At 38.5% G+C, this 24,706-nt stretch overlaps 1 protein-coding gene across 1 annotated transcript in view; it reads right to left on the reverse strand.

The window, feature by feature from the left end:
• The window catches only part of STAT5B (signal transducer and activator of transcription 5B), a 65,624-nt gene extending 41,293 nt beyond the window's left edge, over positions 1 to 24,331 (reverse strand). Inside the window, exon 1 of the mRNA XM_045984962.1 lies at positions 23,906 to 24,331. The gene's annotated coding sequence lies outside the window, so the exon portion shown is untranslated. The remainder of the gene's footprint in view (positions 1 to 23,905) is intronic.
• Positions 24,332 to 24,706: the final 375 nt, after the last annotated feature.

Here is a 24,706-nt window from a genome sequence, read left to right on the forward strand (position 1 = left end):
TCTCCCACTCCACCTGCTTGTGTTCCCTCTCTCACTGTCTCTTTCTCTGTCAAATAAATAAATAAAATCTTGAAGAGAGAAAGAAAGAAATCAGCTAAACGCTTTAGATTGTAAAAGAGAGTGGGAGGAGAATAACGAGAACTGTTCTGGAAGTGGGTAACTTTCCAATGAGGCCAAAACCTAGATCCTGACCACCTGTGGTCAGAATTAGCACTGTGACATTTCCTATAAGAAGCAGAGTGGTTACATTTGTTATATTTGTTCCTGAATTCCTTACTAGGTTTCCCTTAGATACACTACTATCTATCACCAGAGATCATTCTAAACTCAGGTTTTTCTGCTGGCAGGAAACATTTCTCATTAAAGGGACAATATCATTAATACAAAGGAGACTAGTGAAATGTTTGGGGGGTAAGATAGGATCTTAAAAGCTACTGAAGTCAGTTATCTCAATATAACTGTTCACCTTACATCAATAACTAAACATCAACTTGCCTAACACCGATGCACATAGTTACAGACAAGGTGTAAATGATAAATCCCTGTGATAATTGATGCAAACTAATATGAAAAATATAGAAATAATTATGTTACTGTGCACAGTGCAGAATATTAATTGAATATTAGGAAATCATGTTGGTTCACTAATCCATGCCATGAAGTAGTAGTTACTCTGATGTGGAAGAGAACTTCTGAATTTAATAGTGTTGTGCAACATGTCAAGGGAAGATTTGAGACAAGGGCACTGGGCCATTCCATACTCTCGTGAAATGTGCCTCATACAGTCTTTAATATCTCTAGCTAAAAAAAGAATCAACACAATACTTGTATCCCATGCCTTTTATCATTTTGATCATCCCATTTGTTTCAAGATTTATTTATTTGAGTGGGAGGGTTGGGGGGGGAGAGCCGATGAAAAGGGAGGGAGAATACCAAGCAAACTGCTCTGAGTCCAGAGCCCAAAACAGGGCTCGATCTCACGATCCAAGCTGAAACCAAGAGTTGGACACTCAGCCGACTGTACCACCCAGGAGCCCCTTGAACATCCCATTTTTTAAAGATGGAATGCTGGAGTGCCAGGGTGGCTCAATTGGTTAAGCGGCTGCCTTCTGCTCAGGTCATGATCCCGGGGTGCTGGGATCAAGCCCCACATCGGGCTCCCTGCTCAGCAGGGAACCTGCTTCTCCCTCTCCCTCTGCCTGCTGCTCTGTCTACTTGTGGTCTCTCTCCATCTCTCTAATAAATAGATAAAATCTTAAAAAAAAAAAAAAGATGTAATGCTTTACCCCTCTGGAATTTGAATTTATACTACACTCTGGGCAACAGATCTAAAGCAATTTTGAATTATCTGTTACTCAACTACTAGACTAGAAGTTATCCCAGGGCTGGAACTATTTCTCATTCATTTTGATTTCCTCAACACAGTACTTGGTACATAATCAATAACTGGGTGTTAAATATAATTTTGGTAGACCCCCATGTTACAAAAAGAACTTAAATTGGGGGAAATGAATGGTAGGTCAGTTATTCTCTTCAAGATGTTATTTTTGACACTGTGGAAGTCATTAACTTGAATCCTTATTACAGGAATAATGGGACTGAATCACACTTTATAGAAACTGTGACGGAGGTTTTGACTCATCATTGTTGCTAATCAAGATAAATATAATTGCAATGTACCATTCTATAAACATCGTGACAAGTTTGTAAAATAGAGCTCACAACTCATTGCAGCAATTTCAAAGAGGAGAATTACATGAAATATGATGGTGCTAATAAAAGCTGAAATTCCAAAGAAAGCTTCTCCTTTATGCAAATTAAACTGTTTCTTTCCTTTAATTATGTCTCAAGAAAGAAGCTGAGTAAAAACGGAAAGCACAACATTTATCAACAATTCACTCCTTTGGTTACCATGCATACTACCAAATACAACCCAGAAAGATTATTGTGCCAAAAAGAGATGATGAGGTTCTATATCCAGAATGTAGATTAACGTTAGAAGGATGACTCAGGACTAATGGCATCGGTCTGATAGACACTGAACCTATTTTTTAATCTCGTGAGAGTTCTTCAATCATGGGACCAAATGCCAACTCAGGAAGATATTTCAGTAAATACAGCCACCTTTGACTACAGACTGTTTTTTACTTGAGATGTCTTTCCATGAAGCAAAGTAAATTTAGTAAGTGAAAATATAGTCTTGAATTGTTATGGATGTCCCCTACCCCTGCCAAAAATGACAAGCTGCTTGCTCAAAAGCTGTCACTAATTAGCAGCTGCTGCTGTAAAGAAAACCAAAGTAAGTGCCAATAAAAGCATATTGAACTGCAAGAGGGCCCTGTAACAAGGAATGGGAGATATAAGAATCTATTTGTGACCAGTAAACTTTATAAATACTGGCAATGTAAATTTAGAAGTGGGGGCAGGGCAATAATGGCAATATATATCCTTTCATATTTTTTTAAAAACATATTTTAAAAAAACATATTTAAAAATATTTTTCATATTTTTTATAAATTTCATATATTTTTTAAAAACATCCAATTTTGCTATGAAATTTTTTAAAAGATTTTATTTATTTATTTGACAGGGAGAGAGACAGCAAGAGAGGGAACACAAGCAGAAGGAGTGTTAAGAGGGAGAAGCAGACTTCCCAAAGAGCAGGGAGCCTGATCTGGGACTCCATCCCAGGACTCTGGGATCATAACCCGAGCTGAAGGGAGATGCTTAAGGACTGAGCCATCCAGGCGCCCCATCCCTTCATATTTAAACAAGGAGTGGAATATTCTCCTAACATCCTGAAAGTCACAGAAATCCCAGAACACTGAGGTTACTGAATTCCATGAAAACTATTTCCCCCTTTGTAATAGAAACCAATCTTGGTTTTGGGTAATTTCTCATTGTCAATACTTCTGTCTCTGGCACAGTAACACCTGCATTTGTATACATCAAAAAATTGAATTTAAAAACACCTTCAGGGGCAGCTGGCTGGTCAGTCAGTAGAGCACACAACTCTTGGTCTCAGAGCTATGAGTTCAAGACCCACATTGGGTATAAAGATTTCTTAAAAATAAAATCTTAAAAAAATAAATAATAAAAAATGCCTTTCATATTCTAATGGCTTCAGCCCAAACTCCTATGGTTAAATGGTGACCCTCCATTTTACAGGCTGAGAAAATGGAGTCAAGGATAGCAGAAATCATCTGACCAGTGTCAGTGAGCAAGGAATACAGTGGTAGAACATGTCTTTACTGGTCCTATGTTTAATGTTCTGCTTAAGAGGCTCTAAAATAGTCCATAGATTAAGATCCTACTTGAAATCTAAATTGCATAAGTTTCTTTTCAAACCATTCTCCAAGGCTTTCTGTCTCCTTCTTCCTTTACCCATTAGATCTCACAGTATATTTCCTTTTTCTCTCAACAAGTTAGTTTCTGTCCTTTAAAAAAATTAGGGATATTTCCTCCTTCAGTTTAGTTCTCTTACTCTCTTTCCCCCTATCCTTCCAAGTAGCCTGGTAAGAGAGCTATGAGTATTTTATTTATATTTGGGCCATAGGGTCTGCTTGTCTCTGTAGCAACTACTCAGAAAGATTAGAATGAAAAAGAAGGAAAGAAGGAAGGAAGGAAGGAAAAGGAAAGAAAGGAGGGACAAAGGGATAGACTGGAAAAAGAAGGAAAGGGAAGAGAGGGAAGGAATAAAGAAGATACAAAGAAAATAGAAAATAGAAAAGAAACAAGTTATGAGCATAATTTCTTAAGGAAACTGCAATCAAAACCTCCTCTCTTTCAGTTGCTGTCCCTTATGTAGAGTTTGCTTTAGTGTCTGTATAAACAATTACAATGGACCACTAATTTTCCAGTTCATCATCAGGCTAAAAGAAGGAGAACAATTTGCTTTATGAAACATGGAGAAAGACTAATCTCTGCTATTACTGTCAGTGCAGGTTTATCAGCGAGACTTGGAGGAGATAAGCCTACAGACATAAAGATTAGGAATCACATTTTCAAAGCTTTAATATAACCCCCTAGTGGTATGCAACAAGCTGCTGAATTAACTCATCTTTGGATACTTGTTTTGTATCCATCACCGGCTAGGTCTATAGACAGAGCAAAAACTAGAAAATCTGGGGAAAGAAAAGAAAAAAGAACCAGACACAAAGGGACAAATGTTATAGGATTACACTTATATGATGCACCTAGAGTAATCATGCTTCTAGAATGTAGAATCGTGGTTGTCAGGGGCTAGAGGAGAGGGGAATGGAGAGTTACTGCTTCATGCATACAGTTTCAGTGTGGGATGATGAAAAAGTTCTGGAGATGGATGCTGATAGTTGCCTGAAAATGTAAATGTCCTTAATGGAACTGAACTAGTTAAACTGGTACATTTATTCTATACACACACAATTTTTAATGGGTGCGAAAAAGCCAATTCTTGCCTAGTAAACCCACATTTCTTCCATCTCTAACTCTAAAATGCAAAGGAAACAAAGGGAACTGGCTTTCCCCTGTCTTGGTTTATTTTCCACAGTGAAAGACAATACTTTCAGCCCTTCTGAAGGCTGGTGCAGTCTCTGGATATCCCCTCTATATTGAGATTAAAGGGAAATAAATGGAATGAAGGTATCTTCAACACCAGCCAGTGCTTATGAAAATGAGTAACTGCCTACCTTAAACAAAAGTGGATAAACCCTCTCACAGAAACAGTTAATATTTATTGTATAAATACTTACTGAGCATCTGTTAGATGCCAGGTTCTGTTCTAGGTCCTGAGGATATAGCAGTGAACAAAACAGAGAAACATTTTATGGAAGTTAGATCCTACTATTAGACACTTTAAAGTTCAAAAAAAAAAACAACCCACTTTAAAGTTCAAATAAATACAGACTATGCTATACTTTCTAATTTTTGCCTTTAATTTTCTTCTTTTTGTTCTGTTAGGGGTAAGGATACCACCTGACTATTAGAGAATCTTACAAGTAAAGAGCAAAGTCTGTGTATTCAAACCAGTATTTGGATAAAAAGTTTTAAGAGCACGTCAACAAAATCAGACAGAGAGGGTAAAGACTGGCTTTTGTGAAAGAAATGGCAATGTGAAAGCAATTTCTGATAAAACCAGGACATCTGTTCATCCTCATTGAAATCTGATCATCTCTAAGGAGCTAAATAGTATGTGCAAAACAAATCAGGTCTAATCAAGGATTCCACAGTTAAGATCATTTCAGTGTGATATTAGTCTAGCTTTTTTCCAAGATACACAATTCTATATGGAAGACAGTTTTCCTGCTTGATACAATTAAATCAAGTCATTTATCTTTCAAACATGATTTGCAGATTCAATCTCTGCAAGGTACTAAAAATATAGGGCACAGAGTAAAAAATTCAATGGGACTCAAGTTTCTACCTATCAATGCATAGCAGAACAAGGCGGTAGGTGGCTAACAAATACTTTATTTCTTCTTTTTCCTACGGGATAAAATATAGGTCAAATTCTACTAAAATAGCAAGTACCATCACAGGAAAACCTAGGTGTAATAAAAATATTTTGAAATACCTGGAAATGTCCCACCTGTTTCTCAGTTCAACACAGCCATCTTTTGTTCAACAAAATAATGAATATAATGAATTTTAAAACAAAAGAATCAGACTCCATGGAGCATAACAATTGTTGTGCATGCTCTTAGATTTTCATTTTTAAGGAAATATTTTTAATATTCCAAAACAGGTTGTCATATTATATTTGGAAAAAAGGAATTTTTTCTTTTTTTTTTAAAGACTTTATTTGGGGGGCGCCTGGGTGGCTCAGTGGGTTAAAGCCTCTGCCTTTCGCTCAGGTCATGATCCCAGGGTCCTGGGATCGAGCCCCACATCGGGCTCTCTGCTTGGCAGGGAGCCTGCTTCCTCCTCTCTCTCTCTCTGCCTGCCTCTCTCCCTACTTGTGATCTCTATCTGTCAAATAAATAAATAAAAATCTTAAAAAAAAAATTCTTAAAGACTTTATTTGGGATGCCTGGATGGTTTAGTCAGTTAAGCATCTGCATTTGGCTCAGGTCATGATCCCAGGATCCTGGGACAGAGTCCCACACTGGGATCCCTGCTCAGTGGGGAGTCTGCTTTTCCATCTCCCTCTCTTTCTCCCTCTGTGTACTCTCTTGTTCTCTCTCAAATAAGTAAGTAAAACCTTTTTAAAGAGTTTAAAGATAGAGAGTGCGTACACACACATGAGCAGGGGAGAGGCAGAGGGAGAGAGAGAAGCAGACTCCCCACTGAGCAGGGCGCTGAATCCCAGGATCCCGAGAACACGCCCTGAGTCAAAAGCAGATGCTTAACCAACCAGCTACCCAGGAGCCCCAGGAAATTTTTCTTTATGGAAATAATCCTCAATTTTATTGAGGAATAATTTATATTCAATAAACTATATCAGGATGTCTTAAGTGTGTTTGTATGTGCACGTGTGCGTGTAATTAATACAATTAACCTTCTTCAGGCACCAAAGTAAAATAAAGGGATTCCCAAGGCCTACCCAGGAGTAAGAGCTACAGAGCTTGTATTGAATATTAAAAGGCCAACTAATATGGCTTAGAGGTCAGCCAATATTCAAAGCAACATAGAAGTACTATCCATTTCTTCAAGGGTTTCTTCTAGAATCTGAGATCTAAAAAGACCATTAAGGTAAATTAAGTAGAGGGGTGCCGGGTGGCTCAATCAGTTAAGTGACTGACTCCTGATATCAGCTCAGGTCTTGACCTGAGGCTTGTGAGTTCAAGCTCTGTGTCGGGTTCCATGCCCACTGTGGAGCCTACTTAAAAAATAAATGATAGGGGTGCCTGGGTGGCTCAATGGGTTAAGCCTCTGCCTTCGGCTCAAGTCATGATCTCAGGGTCCTGGGATGGAGCATTAGGCTCTCTGCTCAGCAGAGAGGCTGCTTTCCCCATCTCTCTGCCTGCCTCTCTGCCTACTCGTGATCTCTCTCTCTGTCAAATAAACAAATAAAATCTTAAAAAATAAATAAATAAACGATAGATAGAGCAGAAAGGCCTGAAGAACAATAGGAAGTGGGGCTCAGGTATTACCTAGGTTCCAAAATCCCTGTACCACGTTGGTCTTCTGAAGCTCTATTTGTCCAGTCTTTCACACATAGTTGGCGTTATCCTTGCCTCATCTACAGAGAACTAAACATTACTCCCCTCCTTAGGTATCTTCAAAGACTAAACTAACATTAGAGGGGAAAATCTCTTTAAAGGAGAAAGTTTCATCTGTAACCAGAATATCTCAAATTCCAAGCATCAACTTTATGTATACCATAAAAATGAATAGTAGCTAAGATCAAGAGATCTTTTCTAGGCAAATTCAATTTTAAACACACACACACACACACACACACACACACACACACACACACACAGAAGGAAAACAAAATAACAAAAAACTCTACCTAAAAGTGATTTGATAGTAGAGTTATACTTAAAACAAGGGGCGGTTTTATGTTTTAGTTCCAGTATTTTAAGTAAGGTGATATAGGTGATAAGAGAGAATTTAGGCTGATGCATCAAAGTTCAATACTCAAGCCCCTGTACCTTTCTGTAATAAAAAAAACAACAGGCAACACCCAACATCTTCCCCATATCTTCTTCCTGGTCACTTTACAAATGGAATCATATTCCAAAATGCATTTGCACATGTGTTGTTTGGAACATGGGACATTTTCCCATAGGAACAAAGTTATAAAGAGATGAAAAATAACTAGCTAACCCCCCAAACCTCAGTAGATCTACAATCTTACAAAACCTAGTTACCTTTTATAATTTTGTTTCTGAAGGAAAAGATGCTAGAATTTCTAGTCAGGGATACCATTAGTAAGCAAATAATCCCTCTAGCCCTGTCTGTTCTCCATCCCGGCTGCCACACAGCACAGATTGGTTTATTCCTAAGAAAAGAGAAGGGCTTTGCTTCAACCTTACCTCAGAGCAGCAGTTTTGTTTTGGTTTTTTTTTGTTTTAAGATTTATTTGCTTGAGAGAGAGAGAATGTGTGCACACGCAAGAGGAAAGGGCAGAAGGAGAGGGAGGAGAGAAAATCTGAAGCAGACTCCCCACTGAGTGTGGAGCTTGGCTTGGAGCTTGACCCCACAATCCTGAGATCATGGCCTGAGCTGAAACCAAGAGTTGGACACTTAACTGACTGTACCACCCAGGCATCCCAGGGTAGCAGGTTGTTTTGTTTTTATAAAAAGGAAGTGCATCTGTGTATGTGTATTTTGGGATGGAGGTCCGGTGGGAAATGTTGAGGGTATCATCTTCTTTAGGTAAGAGTAGCTTTGGCACCCTCATAGAACAATGGCTTCTATTCCCAGAGGGCAAGAGACCCTATTTGTATTTGAGTTATTTGTAGACTAGATGTTAAAAGTAGGAGACCAGCCTATATTTTATTTCTTAAGAACTAGGCCTGTAACTGCACTGTTCAATATGACAGCCACTAGCCACATGTGCTCCTGGAACTTGAAATGTGGCTAATATGACTGAGGACATAAGTTTGTTACTTTAATAAACTAAATGTAAACTTAAAAATTGATGCTCACTTTAGTTCTTGGAAAACTCTCAAGTATGTTTAGGACAATCTGGGTATGTGAATCTACTTCATCAACTGAAAGTCTTATGAAATCTGAACACAGTTTGTGCATCTATTTTTTATCCCGTTCATACATCTCTGATGAAAATTTTGTATCCAAATTCAGATATGGCATAGGTATAAAATACACACCAGATTTCAAAGACTTAGCACAGAAAAAGGAATGTAAAATATCTCATTAGTAGTTTTTGTATTTGTTACATGTTGAAATGACAATATTTTGAATATATTTGGGTTAAAATATATTATTAAAATTGATTGCACTTGTTTCTTTGCTTTTTTAAAAATATTTTATTTATTTATTTGACAGAGAGAGAGTTAACAAGTAGGCAGAGAAGCAGGCAGAGAGAGGGGGAAGCAGGCTCCCTGCTAAGCAGAGAGCCTGATGCGGCCTCGATCCCAGGATCCCGAGATATTGACCTGAGCCGGAGGCAGAGGCTTAACCCACTGAGCCACTCAGGTGCCCCTCTCTTTGCTTTTTTAAAGGTAGCTACTAGTTACACACGTTGCAAATATCTTCTCAGTAGCTTGCTTTTTTATTCTTTGGTGGTTTTGATGAACAGAAGTTCTTCATCTTAATAACGTTCAGTGTATTAAAAAATAAAGCTAGCTACTAGAAAATTGCATTTATATTTGTATCTGGACAGTGCTAATCCATAACATAAATATTTTACATATCCCTATATAACTCCTGTGCAGTTTTCTAGTTCATATATGTCTTATCTGTAACATGCATAACTTTCCTTCTGTTTGTTTAGAAGAACATTTTGAAAGCAATCCTAAGTTTTTAAATTAAAATTTAAAAGTAAAGTTTTACTATACTTACTGAAATGTGAGAATGAAATTACACTATTGGAGTTGAAAGTGGACAGATTGTTTTTAAAAATTACTATTCTGTTTCTACTTCTATAGGAACACATATTTAAGACTAAATCTAGTGTATCTTTAATGGAACTGCTGGTGATTACCTACCATCTGCTCAAAGAATGTGAAATTCACTTTGAGCCAGATTAAAAGTCTATAATAATGCATATTTCAGAGGCAGTTCACAAAAATTCTCACCTCTATTATTCTCTGAAAAAACTGTAATGCTCCAATAAAATGTACAATAATTAAAACAATGGAGTATATTCAGAGACACAATGATCTCTGGAACAGAACAGAGAAGCAGTGAATCTGAGCAGATATGAGGACTTAGAATATACACTAAACATGTACTTTATCAGTAGAGACAGAGGGAGCTGGTGGCAAATGGTGGATTTTTTTTTTCTTTTGATAACTGGCTCACCATTTCGAATTGATTTAGGTTAAAACTGTAAATATATGTGAAACATTAAGCTCAATGTCTGGCACATAGTGAGTGATCAATAAATAGTATTATTTTCAGAAAAGCAAAAAAAGCTACATTCCCAAACTTCTTACACAGAAAAGATTCCAGATGGATGGAGAAACTTAATGCAAAAAAATAACCACAAAATATTCTAAAAGAAAATAACAAATGAAAATTTTATAATCTTTAGGTAGAGATGGTTTTTCTAAGCACGTCTTAAGAGCCAGACTGGAGAAGAAAAGACTATTTATTAAATTAGACAACATAAAAATTTAGCACTAGCACTGCAAAAAATACTACACAAAGTTGAAAGGCAAGAGAAGAGGAAAAAACTGGGAGGAAATTACTTGTAATACATAAGACAGATCTCTGAGAACACTCAAGCAGCTATATAGGAAAAAGGCTAATTATATAAAAGGGCAAATGACAAGAAACAAAATGGCCAATAAACATGTGAAACACTGTCTAACCTTGCTAGAAATTAAAGAAATATAAATATAAGAGACTAGCAAAGATACAAAGGTTATCAATACTCAGTTACGGAAGATGTAAGGAAATGTCATCCCCGTCACACACCAGTTCTTGGTAGTCATGTTGACTGGGGTGATCTTTTTGGAGAGTGTACTATCTATGAAAATTGCTTAGCAAGTCTACTTCTAGAACTTACATTAAGAGGATGATCCAGTAAATGCAAAAAAGTCCCACTCAACCTAAGAATCTGTACCACAGTGTTGTTTATAAAAAAGGAAAACTGTAAAACAAATGACCATTAATAGATATTAGTGGGTTAACTAAATTATGCTAGGACTATGCAATGAAATACAGACCTTAAGAATGTTGAGACAAGGGGCGCCTGGGTGGCTCAGTGGGTTAAAGCCTCTGCCTTCGGCTCAGGTCATGATCCAGGGTCCTGGGATCGAGTCCCGCATTGGGCTCTCTGCTCAGCGGGAAGACTGCTTCCTCCTCTCTCTCTGCCTGCCTCTCTGCCTACTTGTGATCTCTGTGTGTCAAATAAATAAATAAAATCTTTAAAAAAAAAAAAAAGAAAAGAATGTTGAGACAAGGGGCACCTGGGTGGCTCAGTGGGTTAAAGCCTCTGCCTTCCGCTCAGGTCATGATCTCAGGGTCCTGGGATCGAGTCCACATCGGTCTCTGCTCAGCAGGGAGCTTGCTTTCCTCTCTCTCTCTCTCTCTCTGCCTGCCTCTCTGCCTCCTTGTGATCTCTGTCAAATAAATAAATAAAGATTTTAAGATTTAAAAAAAAAAAAAAGAGAATGTTGAGATAGATTGATATTTACTGAGTTCCCAGGCATGGGGGAATAAGTTTCTAAGCCCCCAGGTAACAAGATCAGCAAGAGGTTTTTAAATAAATCCACATTTTATAAATTTGATTATTTATCTCTTCTCCACATAACCCCACTTCCACTACTGTATTAATGGAGAGGGCTGGTTTTTTATTTTAGGGGTTTTTAACCGGAGTCCATGGACCTCTTCAAATGTATGCAAATTTTATGTGTATGTGTATTTTATTGGGAAGAGAGTCAGTGGTTTCATTAGAGCCTCGAAAGGTCCCCTAATCCCCAAATGGTTAAGAACCATTGGCAAGTACAGTTTTTTTTTTTTTAAAGATTTTATTTTATTTATTTATTTGACAGAGAGAGAGACAGATCACAGGTAGGCAGGGAGGCAGACAGAGGAGGAAGCAGGCTCTCCGAGGAGCAGAGAGCCAGATGTGGGGCTCGATCCCAGGACCCTGGGATCATGACCTGAGCCGAAGGCAGAGGCTTTAACCCACTGAGCCACCCAGGCGCCCCGGCAAGTACAGTTTAATGGGGCAAGTTGTTGTCTAATTTAGTATATGTGATTGTACAGCCCATTCATTCACAACCAGCAAATATTTACTAAGTCTTACCTCGACTGGAAGCCCAATTACTAGAACATTTTGAAATAAATTTCTTTACTCACTTCAGAAGTATTTTTAAATACACATACATACACGACCCCAAAAAGCCCTCTGGCAGCTAAGAAACGAAAAGCAGACCGAAGAGTTTCAAACAAAACTAATGTTAACTTTTGAAAGAAGTAAATTTTCTTATCCTCTTTTGAATGTTACATATACTTGAGCTCCTTTAAGAAATAATCTTAAGATTTACAGACTTGGGAAAAGATTTGTTTTTGGGACAATAACCAAGTTCTCCAAAATCTGGTAAAGATTAGAAAACAATCAAGTAACTAGTTCTAAATGAAGAAAACATAAATCATTCTATATCTTAATTTAAAAATATATTCTGTAATTTACTGATGCCATGTTATAAAATATATGATGTTAAATTTGACGCCTCAAATTTATAAGGTTTTTAAAATATCTCATGGTTTGGTAAATATGATTCAGGCACATAAAAGAAGGGGAGGGGCGCCTGAGTGGCTCAGTAGGTTAACCATCTGATTTCATCCCACTCAGGTCACGATCTCAGGCTTCTGGGATGGAGACCCACTTTGGGCTCCCCGCTCAGCAAGGCTCTCCTTGTCCCTCTGTCCCCCTGCTCATACTCTCTCTCTCAAACAAATAAATAAAATATTAATAAATAAATAAATAAAGGGGATTATTCTAACTGGTCATAAAAATATCGTAGTAATAAAACAGATGAGAGAGAAAATCAGCAATGATAAATACACTGAAGCCAAATGAAAATATAATTTTGGATTAAATGAGATTGATCACATTTTCAGGAGGCAGAGAAGGTAAGAGGTAATAAGCAAAAAGAACCAGAAAATCAACAGGATTTATTTATGAAGGCATATTGGGCAATATATGTTTATGGTTTTATCTTTAATACATGAAAATATTTATTCATCTTTATACATTTGAATTAACTACTTATGGATTTAGGTTTAAAAAGCACTAAAATGTACCATATGATTTCTCTTACATTTTAGTATCCTCAAAACTGACTTAATATTCTGTTACAGCAAATTCCATTATAATAAATTACTAGGCATAATCCAGGTTAAGGAAAATTTTTACCAAGCTGACTTTTACAAAATAAGTAGGCTTGAGGCGCCTGGCTGGCCCAGTTGGAAGAAAATGCAACTCTTGAACTTGGGGTTGTGAGTTCAAGCCCCAACACTGGGTGTAGAGATTACTTAAAAAAAAAAAAATATTGGGGCACCTGAGTGGCTTAGTTGGTTAAGTGTCTGATTTCGGCTCAGGTCATGATCTCCAGGTCCTGGGATAGACCCCCATGTCCCACTCCCTGCTCAGTGGGGAGTCTGCTTCTCCCTCTCCCTCTGCCTCTCCCCCTGCTTGCTAGGTCTCCTTCTCTCTCTCTCAAATGAATAAATAAAATCTTTAAAAAAAAATAAAAATAAAATAAAGTGAGTAGGTCTTCTGCTGGGCTCAAATATATATGTATTTTTAAGACTGTAATTTTATTTACTGCAAAAGTGCTAAGACCTAAAACTTGTGCTCCAGATTTCTCTTAAAACATCAACTTGTAATTTATTTTCATTTTTCTTCTTTAAAGTTCTTAAAATGTGAAAAGGCTTTTGAACACTAAATCTAGTTACAAAGAAACTATTTAATGTGAATTTAATTAAGGCAGAACACAAGTCTCTTGTATTAGCAATGACAAATACCCAAGAGAAAGTATCTTTCACTAGAGATTTCCTTTACCAGATATTCCCAAATGAATACCATAATAAACACTTAAAGAAGTCATTAAGCATGACTAATGGAATTACAAGGAAAAAAATCCATAAACCTAGCAATCTTTGTAGGTATTATCATAAAAGAGAGAGCAGTACAAAAGCAAATACACAAAATATAATGAAATAATACAATGTTCACAGGGTTACCTGAAGTTAAAATAAATTAGACCTATTTTTTTGTAAAGTTGAAAAAAAGGGGAGGGTACGTGCTATGGTGAGTGCTGTGAATTGTGTAAGACTGATGAATCAGACTTGTACCCCTGAAGCAAATAATATATGTTAATTTTTTTAAGTTAAAAAAAAAACAAACATACATCTTCAATATGAAATGAATGACAACTTAGCAGGGCACATACACAAATAAAGCAATATAATCTCTTTATTACATTTATAAAATATAATTCACTATCAGCTTATATATAAAAAGTGGATCATTCCACAAGCACAGGAAATAACTCAGTCCTCAAGTTCAAATTATGTTAACTCTGAAAACGTTATATATAATTAGAATGGTTTTAATATAGTTCTTCAACAAAAGATGTCATAAACCATACCAAATAAATATACTATTCCAAATATCTAACATAAACATCACAAACTACTCATTTTCTGCTCCTAAAAAGGAAATACTAACTGAAAATAAAAACAAGTTTCTCATTCTAAATCAATACACAAAGTCATTTTAAAAATAACTTTCCCTCACCTTTATTTTTTATTGAGATATACCTGACATAAAACATGTAAACTTAAGGTATATAACATGTAATTTCATATATATATCTCTCTTAAAATGTTTACCAAAATAAGGTTGGTTAGTGTATCCATCACCTCACATAGTTACAATTTGTGTATGTGTGTCTCTGTGGGGAGAACTCTTAAGACCTACTCTCTTAGCAACTTTAAAATACACAATACAGTTAACTCTAGTCACCATGTTTTACATTACATACTCAGAACTTACTCATCTGATAACTCGAAGTTTGTACCCCTTGGCCACCTTCACACAGTCCTCTTCCCTCTGTCTTTGGCAACCACCAATCTGGTTTTGTTTTGTTTTTGTTCGTTTTGTTTTGTTTTTTAGTTCGGTTTTTTAAGATTCCACATATTAGTGAGGTCATACAGCATTTGTCTTTCTCTGACTTACTTCACTTAGCATAGTGCTCTCTAGATTCATCCATGTTGTCACAGACAGCAAGATTTCCTTCTTTTTTATGGCTAAATAATACTCTGCTATACATATTATCTCTCATATTTTCTTTATCCATCCATTAAAAATAACTTTTTGATTATAAAGTATTGTTTATTATTTGTTTATTATAGAAAAATGGAAGACACTAGAAACTACGCATTCATGCACACACTCAGAATCCTATAACCCAGAATATTTTTCAATACCTATACTTTTTCCAAGCACAACTATACGTGATGTTCTGCAAATGTGCCTCTTCATTTAGTAATATATTGTAAATTTTACCTATGTCATTAAATATTGTTTTATACCATGACTGAAATGGCTGAATAGTACTCCATTATATAAGATACTCTTCAATTTAGTTAATTAATCCTCTAATGCTGAACAGGAAAGCTGTTTCCAATTTGTTATTTTAAACAATACCACGAAGAACATCCTTATATACAGATACATAAATCTTTGAATTTATTTCAGATTATGTCATCTAAACAGAATTGTTAGGTCAAAAGGTATGCACACTTTCAAGGCTTTCAATACATATATCAAACTGCCCTTCAAAAAAAGCGCCAGTTTAGGGGCACCTGATGTCTGCCTTCGGCTCAGGTCATGATCTCAGAGTCCTGGGATTCAGCCCCTTCTTGGGCTCCCTACTCAGTGGGGAGTCTGCTTCTGCCTCTCCCCAGCTCATGCTTGGTCCCTCTCTCTCAAATAAATAAAATCCTTTTTTTTTTTAAAGCACCTATTTACATCTGACCAATTAATAGGAAGGTGCCAGTTTCCCCACATTCCTAAACAACATTATTTTTACTTTTTTTCAATATTTTTAGTTTTGCAAATCTGTTAATTGGAAAAATTATATCATTGTTTTTGTATTTCTTGATTTCTAGAGCAGCTGAATATAATTTTGTATGATCATTGGGCATTTGTAACTCTTCTGTTCATCTTCCCTTTTGGAGCCCTTTTTATCCTTATTTTTGGCATACACATTTTTATATATTAATATTAACTCAAAATCTGGGGTGCCTGGGTGGCTTAGTCCGTTGAATATCCAACTCTTGGTTTCAGCTCAGCTGTGACCTCGGGGTTATGGGATCAAGCCCTGAGATCAGCTCTTCTTGTCCCTCTCCCTAAGCTCTTCACCTTTCTTGAGCTCACCCTCTCTCTCTCAAAATAAATAAATAAATAAATAAATAAATAAATAAAATCTTTATTAAAAGCAATAATAATAATATTAACCTATAACCTTTTTTTATATGTGTGTGTGTTTATATATCTCAAGTATTTTTACTTGATATTTAAAGTCATTACAAAATAAACTTATCTTTAAAATATGCTTGGGATATGTTCAGGGTTTCCATATCGTTACATAATTGCAAACAGTAACAATAACACAAAGAGATGGAACACGTGCATTGCATCTCTATATATTAGGCCTTCCATACCTTTTGGAGTACAGTTCTATAATGTCAAGTTCTCACTATAATTCACCCTTGCTTTCTATCAGAAAGAGATCACAAATTGTAAAAACATAAACCCACAGGGTGGACTGTTTCATTTTGTAAAGAGTGGTCTATTTCTGTAGATCTCTAGTTTGTTATTCTTCTCAAGTATGAAAGATTACCAAAATATTTTAGAAACACGAGGCAAAATGAAAACACAGAATTAACATTATTTCTGAGAGAATGTTTTATCTAGTTAAAATACAAATGACTATCTTGTAGAATGATGTATTATAAAGCTGAAAAATTCTATTTTTTAGTACTTTAACAGATTAAGGGCTCAACAGTTTCTATTTATAAATGCCACAATGGCATTTGTGAATGTAGCTTATTTAAAATGTTTTCTGCAGGTTGAATTAAGTCCCATTCTTTATGAAAACATAATGATCTGCCACAGGTTACAGGCTCTGAATTTTAGACAACACAAAATAATTTCTCACAAACTTTCTAATTTACTCTCACCTAAAGGCTGGAAAACCCCACTGCAGGCTTTTTAAAATTCATCAGACACAGAAGAAAAAAAAAAACAAAAAACAGTTTTAATTGTAGGATCTCACTGACACAAACATAAGGAAATTCTGAGTGATAGATACTTCACATTAAGCTTTTTTCCACTGACATTGTAACTTCTGTCAACATTCAAAGAAAATTCAACCCTGGTCAAAGGTGACAGTTTGACAATCCTGGAAGACAACATCCTCTGTTTATTTGAACAAGTTTATATGCTCCACTCAGGGAACTGAAGTTTCTTTCCTCCCTAACTTGATCTCTCAAATTCAAATCACTACACTTTAGGGTAGTGAATTTTGTCTCCAAGATTTAACTTCACAATCTACCTCCAAGGAAAAATGCTGAGACCATCATGTATAAAAAGGAATAAATTTCTGAAATTAGTTTCTAATAGCCTTCGCATAGGTCTAAACACACAATAATTGTTTCAGTTGCCTTAAAAAATAACCCCCAAATTAAAATCTTAAGTTCCTCTACTCAGAAATCATAATTAGTAACTCTACAAAGCTTCCGCTAAACAAGAATAGGGCTGCAAATCCCTTCAAAATAAAGTTGTAAATAAAATGAGCCAGATACTTGCATTTTCAGTGAACAAACACAAGTTATGTGCTAAACTAGTGCAAGTGATCCTTTTGTTTGTAAAGAGAGGCCAAGGAGATAGTTTAAAGTTCTTCTCCTATGATGCATATGGTAATGGTAGTGGCAAAACAACAAAGGGCAATTTATTAGAATTAAGACCTTCCTTGTTTTAACATATTTCCACCAGGATTATATCCCTTAGTTGGAAAAATACTTATCATCCCATTCATAAACTAAACATTTCTAAATACTTATACATTTTTCCATTAAAAATAAACAAGAGTCCACTTGGGAATACAAATTAAGAAATGTAAGCCTTAAAGAAACCAAATGTCTTTTTGCAAAGTTGCCGTTGCCTGCTCTCTTTTGCAGCGCAGTGGTTAGGAACACAGCCTACAGAATCAGCTTGGCCTAGGTCTGGATCCAGTTCTGCCATTATTACTAGCAATGTGACCTTGGACAAGTTACTTAACTTCTCTGTGGCCATTTCTTCATCTTTCATCTGAAAATAATACCTTCCCCTTTGAGGATCATGAGTTAAAATATGTTAAGAGCTTATAACAGCATCTGCCTAGCACACTGTAAGTGGACAGTGTTAGTTCTTATTTTTAATATCTTTCTACTTTCAGGCTTTGGACATAATTTGAGGTACTTTTTAACTAGTTTTCTGACCACTTTTTGAAAGATGGCGTAATTCTTATACAGGTAACTAGTACATCTTCCCAGATGAGCTCATGGTAGGCAGAGCAATAGCCCAGAGTGATAAACAGTTGTTTTTAACACAAATAGTGGATGTGGCTGTTACTGGTAACTTTGGCTTGATTTCCCATACGCAAAAAAAAAAAAAAAAAAAAAAAAAAAAAAAAAAAATCCCCTAGCAGGGGAAAACAAGCAGTATTAGAAAATACTTGGGTTTGCCTATTATCATTACAGGGTAAAGCCAAATTCACTTTACTAGCCTGATGGGCATTGAAAATATTAGTCATCAAATTAATCCCAACAAATAACAATAATTCACTGGTTCACTGATGTATTTCCCCTTGTCTTCCCCAACCTTTCTCTAACTAGTCAGAAAGGAAAGTTTTCATATTTTCTGAGAATCTCATTACTGCTCTCAAACCATACTCTATATCTTAGTATAATTTAAAAAATGAGTCAGCACAAGCACCTCAAAAAACTAGCAGTACCCTAAATGTGGAGATATTTCTCTTCATAACAGAAGTGTGGAAAACATTTTTTTTTAAAAAGTGTCAAAAGCAATGGAAGAATAAATGGAGAGTGAGTGTTAGAGTAGATTTTGCAAGCTAGGTTCCAAAAGATAAATGTTTTTATCAATCAATATATGTATTTTTCATTTTTTTAAAAGATTTTATTTATTTATTTGACAGAGATCACAAGTAGGCAGAGAGAGAGAGGAGGAAGCAGACTCCCCGCCGAGCAGAGAGCCTGAGGCGATGCAGGGCTCCATCCCAGGACCCCAGGATCATGACCTGAGCCGAAGGCAGAGGCTTTAACCCATTGAGCCACCCAGGCGCCCCTATTTTTCATCTTAATAGTATTATAGTACATGGGAAACAGGTGTAATTATTATGAATAAGTCCAAGAAAGAAAATATCCAGTATGTGACAAATATGCCTTCTCCTTTACCGAATACTGGGGAAGGGGAACTGGGAGGTCAAAATCTCTGTATTAAGCTCAACTACAAAGTGCATTATGTGTAACTGTGCAACATACTAATGCAGTATTGCCTTTCCTAAGGTGATCCAAAAGAAAATTTAGGAGGAGAGATAAAGTACCCCTAAACTGCAAACTATTTGAATACCAATTTAATTCAGAGTGTATTTCGTCTTTTTTTTTTTTAAGACTATTTATTTGACAGAGAGAGATCACAAGTAGGCAGAGAGAGAGAGGGAAGCAGGCTCCCTGCTGAGCAGAGAGCCCAACTCGGACTGGATCCCAGGACACTGAGATCATGACTTGAGCGGAAGGCAGAGGCTTAACCCACTGAGCCACCCAGGCACCCAGGAGTGTATTTAGTCTTTATACTCCTTAGAATAAAGTTAGTTGAGGGCCAGGAAAAGGCCAGTTGCTTTAACCAGGAAAACAATATGATATGTACTCATTCCAAGGATATACTTCTCTTCAAGGTTCCACATAATTCATATTCCAATATTTATATTAAAGGTGACATACCAGGTAAAAATTATCCAGGACGGTCAAAGAAGAGTTTTATAGCTGAGGGTGATTTACCCTAAGTTCTACTGCCATACCCTAATTGTGTCCAAGTTCTTATTTAACTCCTTCAAGACATTCCATATGACTTAAGTGAAATCAGAAAAACTGCTATAGTCACTACTTAATATGTGGGGTTCTAGGTCATATAAGTCCAAGGCAACCCTTCTTTAAAACTTTCACATTCAAGGCTCCATATAACACGTTTCAACTTTTTTTAATTAAAAAAAAAATTTTTTTTAAGATTTTTTAATTTATTTGACATAGAAGAGAGATAGCAAGAGAGGGAACACAAGCAGGGGGAGTGGGAGAGGGAGAAGCAGGCTTCCTGCTGAGCATGGAGTCCAATGTGAGGCTCAATCCCAGGACCCTGGGATCATGGCCCCAGCAGAAGGCAGACGCTTAACGACTGAACCTCAACTCTGAGGTGCCCCTCAACTCTGTCTTAATACTGTACATTATCTAGGTACCTGGAAAGAGACAGATAGCAACAGCACCATTTTTCTGTTAATTGCACCTTTGTTGTTGTTTTAAGAGTCTGTCTGAGGCTGCTATACCTTCAAGAGAGTTGGGAAAAGATTCAGGAATGCCATGCCTTCCCACCTGAGGATTCAGGCTGAGCTCACTAAGGCTGTCATGAAGCAGTAAAACGGACAACGATAAACCACATGGCATCTGATACTTGTCTTTATATGTTTAAAATAAAATGTGACACTACAAGAAAGTTAACATGTGGATCTAATTTTGAAAATACAAACAGGAAGCACCCCCACCCCAATATTACCATTAAAAAAAAAAGGAAACCAAACCTCAAAGATACCTTCCAAGGAAGTCATGGGTGTGACCAAAACTAACAAAAGTAATAAACGTCATCTAAAACCCTGAAACCACCAAAAGTGAGGGTCTCATTCAACCAATTAAAAATCTAACACCTGTAAATTACTCCTCTCTTTGATTAGTAAAAATAGCATAGGTTTATATTCGTAAAATCTCCTCCAAACTGGCTTAAGTTTTTCAGTAACAAAGGATCATCATTAACAAGAAAAGATCCAATGTCAATATTCTACTTAAAATAAGGACACAATAATTAAAAATGAATACAATTTTCAAAAAAAGTTTTTATCACTGTGATGCTCATGATTTAAATGTACAAAAAACAGTCTGATCAATGGAAACTAGATTGTCAAATTTGACTTTCTTATTCCCAGAAATAAGCATAAGACTGTTGTGTTTCCAACATTGCAGGGGAAAAAAATACTTCCGATTTTAGAACACTTCTATTAACAAAGCTAAGATTTAAAGAAAAAAATTTTCCCTTTAACCACTATACAAAATTGGGGACACTGATACATTAGAGCTAACTTTCAACATTATTTTTATTAAGTTCCAGAGCCAAAGTATTCTGACACTTTATTATGCGGTAAAGGATATTATTCTCCTGAAGAGCTCAGTAACCTGGAATTGTCAGATAAATTTTTAGAAGAATAAGTTTCAAATACTCAAGACAAATTAATTTTTTTGCTTCCTTTTGTAGGAATAATATGGTAATCTACATTCTAAAAGAAGGGGGGAAAAAATCTCACTGGTAGTTAGAACGTCCAGAAATCGGTGAACACTTTTGAGATATATACATGTTTACAGGGCACTAGAATAGTTAAGTCTCCTTAGATTCTACCTTCAACCTGCAATCTATTTTCCATGTGTTATTTACCTGTTTATAACATCTTCCCTTTGTAAGACTACCTCTGTCACCTACCTACACGAAAACAAGCCAAATGAACCACCACAAGCACATTCATAAATATAAACCTAACACAAATGACAAATAATTTGAATACTAAGTTACTACTACTACTATAACTTGAGAAACTTGACATAAGTACCAAAAGAGCAATAAATGGCACCCTTTACTAGTCTTGATGTGGTTTCTATATATGTAAATAACACTTTAAAAAAATCACTTGAGAGCCAGAAAATGAAGATGAAATGAGAAGTTGGGGCACAATAGGAAGTACTGACCAAAATATTTATGTTGTAACACTCCAAACAATGATAGCAATACCCCCCCCATCATATTTAACACGAAGCACCCATGGAAGAAATATATCCACCTTCAATTTCTTAATACAATCCATATTAATATCCTGTTTCCAAATACATGAATGCTGAAAGGCCTGGACAAGGGAGAAGGCAGGAGAATTTATGGAGTTAGGTATACAGCAAAGATTTTATGTAGTTCAGCTCCAAGTTATGCAATAACCAAACTGCTAGTGATAGAAATCAACTTTTTTTTTCTGAGGTTTTGTTTTTTTGAAAAAAGATCTCTCTATTCCTTCCCTGTGTCTCAACCAGGTGCTTGAAATTTTCATCTTCCAGAAGACGATGGAAAACAAGTAATCTACTAGATGACACTTACCTGACCAAAGGTGTGGTGTTGTTTTAATTAAACATGACAGACATCACAATTGGTCACATGGTAAATTTTTCTTAAAATCGACAGCCCCTTCTCCCATTTACACTATTGATTCTAACAAATGTAATCTTCCTTGAGGTGGAAATTGGTACCAAAACAAACAAAAAACCCAAAGCCTTGATAGAAAGTCAGTCAATAGGATTCCACCGTTTGAAATTATCAGAACCGATCCGACGTTCATGGTGTTACAACATAAACTCAGAAAAACATGAAAGGTACACGAAATAAAATACATCCTCTTCTACTAGCCAAAAAAATAAATATCATACAAACAAATAACTGAACAATGCTGAGCAAAATGGCAAAGTTGTATTATCTTCACTGAACAATAACAAAATTATTTGAGATAATATATACGCAACAGCTGAAAGCTTATTATGGCCCAGGCGGCTATCCAACCACTTTGGAAACCTAAGATACCAGGGGAAGATAAACACCATTTGAAGACTGAGAAAAGGACATAAACCTCAGTTTAATAATTTGGTGACACGCTAGCCCTTCAAGGGGCATTCCCCGAGGACATTCAGAGACAATTAATGGAACCGTATTTAGGCAAAGATCTACTGCTCCACAGTGCTCTGGGTAGAGCACTGACCTAAGAGTCCTCAGACAGACACTTCAGTCCCAGAACGACTGAACAGCTGTGTGAACTGAGCAGGCCACTTACTCCATCTACCTGGGCCTCAGTTTCCTCATTTGTACAATAAGAGAATGCAGCATAATCCCAGGGTCCTTTCCAGCTCCAACATTCTATGACCCACTTTTAGTACTGTTTATCTGAATCAAAGGTCTGACAGGGTCATGGGGGACAGGAAGAAAAAGAAGTGGGAAGGATCGCTATCTCCTTTTGCCTTTCACATTCTTGCGGTTTTCATTACTCCCATCTTTCTAAAAGCTGGCGCTTGTTTTTCTTCTTTGCCTTTTCCATCACTGCTAGCTACAAGTGTTTGCAGACGCCTCTTGCTCCATACAAGTTCTTTCTTCTTTGATCAGCCTGACCATCTTGCCAGATTCCTTTAGCCTCAGACCGGCTTTTGTGACACCATGACTCGCTTCCGACTCTCCGTATCTACCCTCGACCCCAGGGGCACTTTTTTACTCTTTATCCCCGGCTAGCAAAGAAAAAAAAAAAAAAAAAAAAAAAAAGCAGGCTGCATCCCACTGTCACACGCACCAGCCGGGGCCTGGCGGGTCCTGATGTGGGATCTCGCACCCCAAAGCTATATCGAAGCGTTCGTATTTGTTGTCTTGAGTCCATATAAGGCACTCTTCCTTGAGGCTTGTCTAACACCCCCCACCCCACCGGGCACCCCCGGGCTCATCCCACCAAGGGAGTCGCAGATCCCTCATTTGAGAAAGGAGGAAAAGCAAAGATACGCCAGGCGCTACTCGGTACTGCAACCCGGAGGTGTGAGGTGGCCGAAAGCAGCCCCCCTCCGCTGGCAGGGGTCGGCGCCAGGGCCCCTCACACGCCCACCCAGACACACGCGCCAGCACAGTCCCTACACTCGACCCCCTCCGCCCGCCACGACCTCGGCACGACGCCCCTCGCTCGCCCCCACCGCCCTCGCCCCGGGCGCCCCCGGCACCCCCGGCCCCCAGCGCTCAGCCACCGCGGCCGCCTCCCGGCCCGGGGAGCGATGGCGGCGGCGCGGCCCTGCCGGGCGTCTGGGCGGCCGGGGCGCGGGGCCCCGCCCGGGCGGGCTCCCCGGCCTCGCTCCCCGGCACGGAGGCCAGGGCTCGCCCCGCAGCTCCTACCTCGCTCGGCCCCTGAGGCGCCAGCCGCCGCCGCCGCCCGCCCGCTCGCTCCCTCCCTCGGCCGGGCCGCCGCGCGTAGTCGCCTGCGCAGGGTCCCCGCCCGGGGTGACGGCTCCGGCCGCCGAGTCTCCTCACGCCGGGGCCCGCGGGGGCGCGCGCGCCGCTCGCGCACCGAGACCTGAGCGCGCCCCGCGCCGGCGCGCGCCGCTTCCTGGTTCCGCCCGGCGCGCGCTCGTGAGCCCCGCGGTCCCTCGCACCCGGTCCGCGGCTGCCCTGAAGGGACCCGGAACCCCTCGGCGCGCACGGGGGGAGGGGAGGGGCGGGCGCCGCGCGCAGCCCCTTGTCGCCGGGGCGAGTGGCGTCCTCTCTCGGCTCCCGAGCCGGGTCCCACGGGGCCACGAGCACATGCTGCTTTGTTTGGGTCGACTCGACCACCGCGAGCAGGGCTCGCGCCAGGCTGTTCTGGCGGCGTTGATTGGCCGCCCTCCGTGGCCCGCCATCCGCCCCCTACCCACCCCCAGCTGAGGCCCGCGTTCCGGGTCCTGTCCCTCCCAGGCCCAGGTCAGAAGTCCACAGCTGCCCCATCAATAATTATCCCGGGTTTGCTCCCTGGAGGGCGTTTCAGCCAGGACTGCCGCTTACCCCCCACCCCCGGGGCGGAAAGCCTGAATGGACACAGCAAGAGTTTACATTCTCCCAGGCCAACGGAGACGTCCACAGTTCTAGAGTGAGGGGTGAGGGGTGGGGGGTGGGGAGTTTTAGGGGGAAAGCGGTATCTGACACCATTTCCCTCCCTGGGGA

This window comes from Meles meles, chromosome 18 (genome assembly GCF_922984935.1).
Source record: "Meles meles chromosome 18, mMelMel3.1 paternal haplotype, whole genome shotgun sequence".
NCBI lineage: Eukaryota > Metazoa > Chordata > Mammalia > Carnivora > Mustelidae > Meles > Meles meles.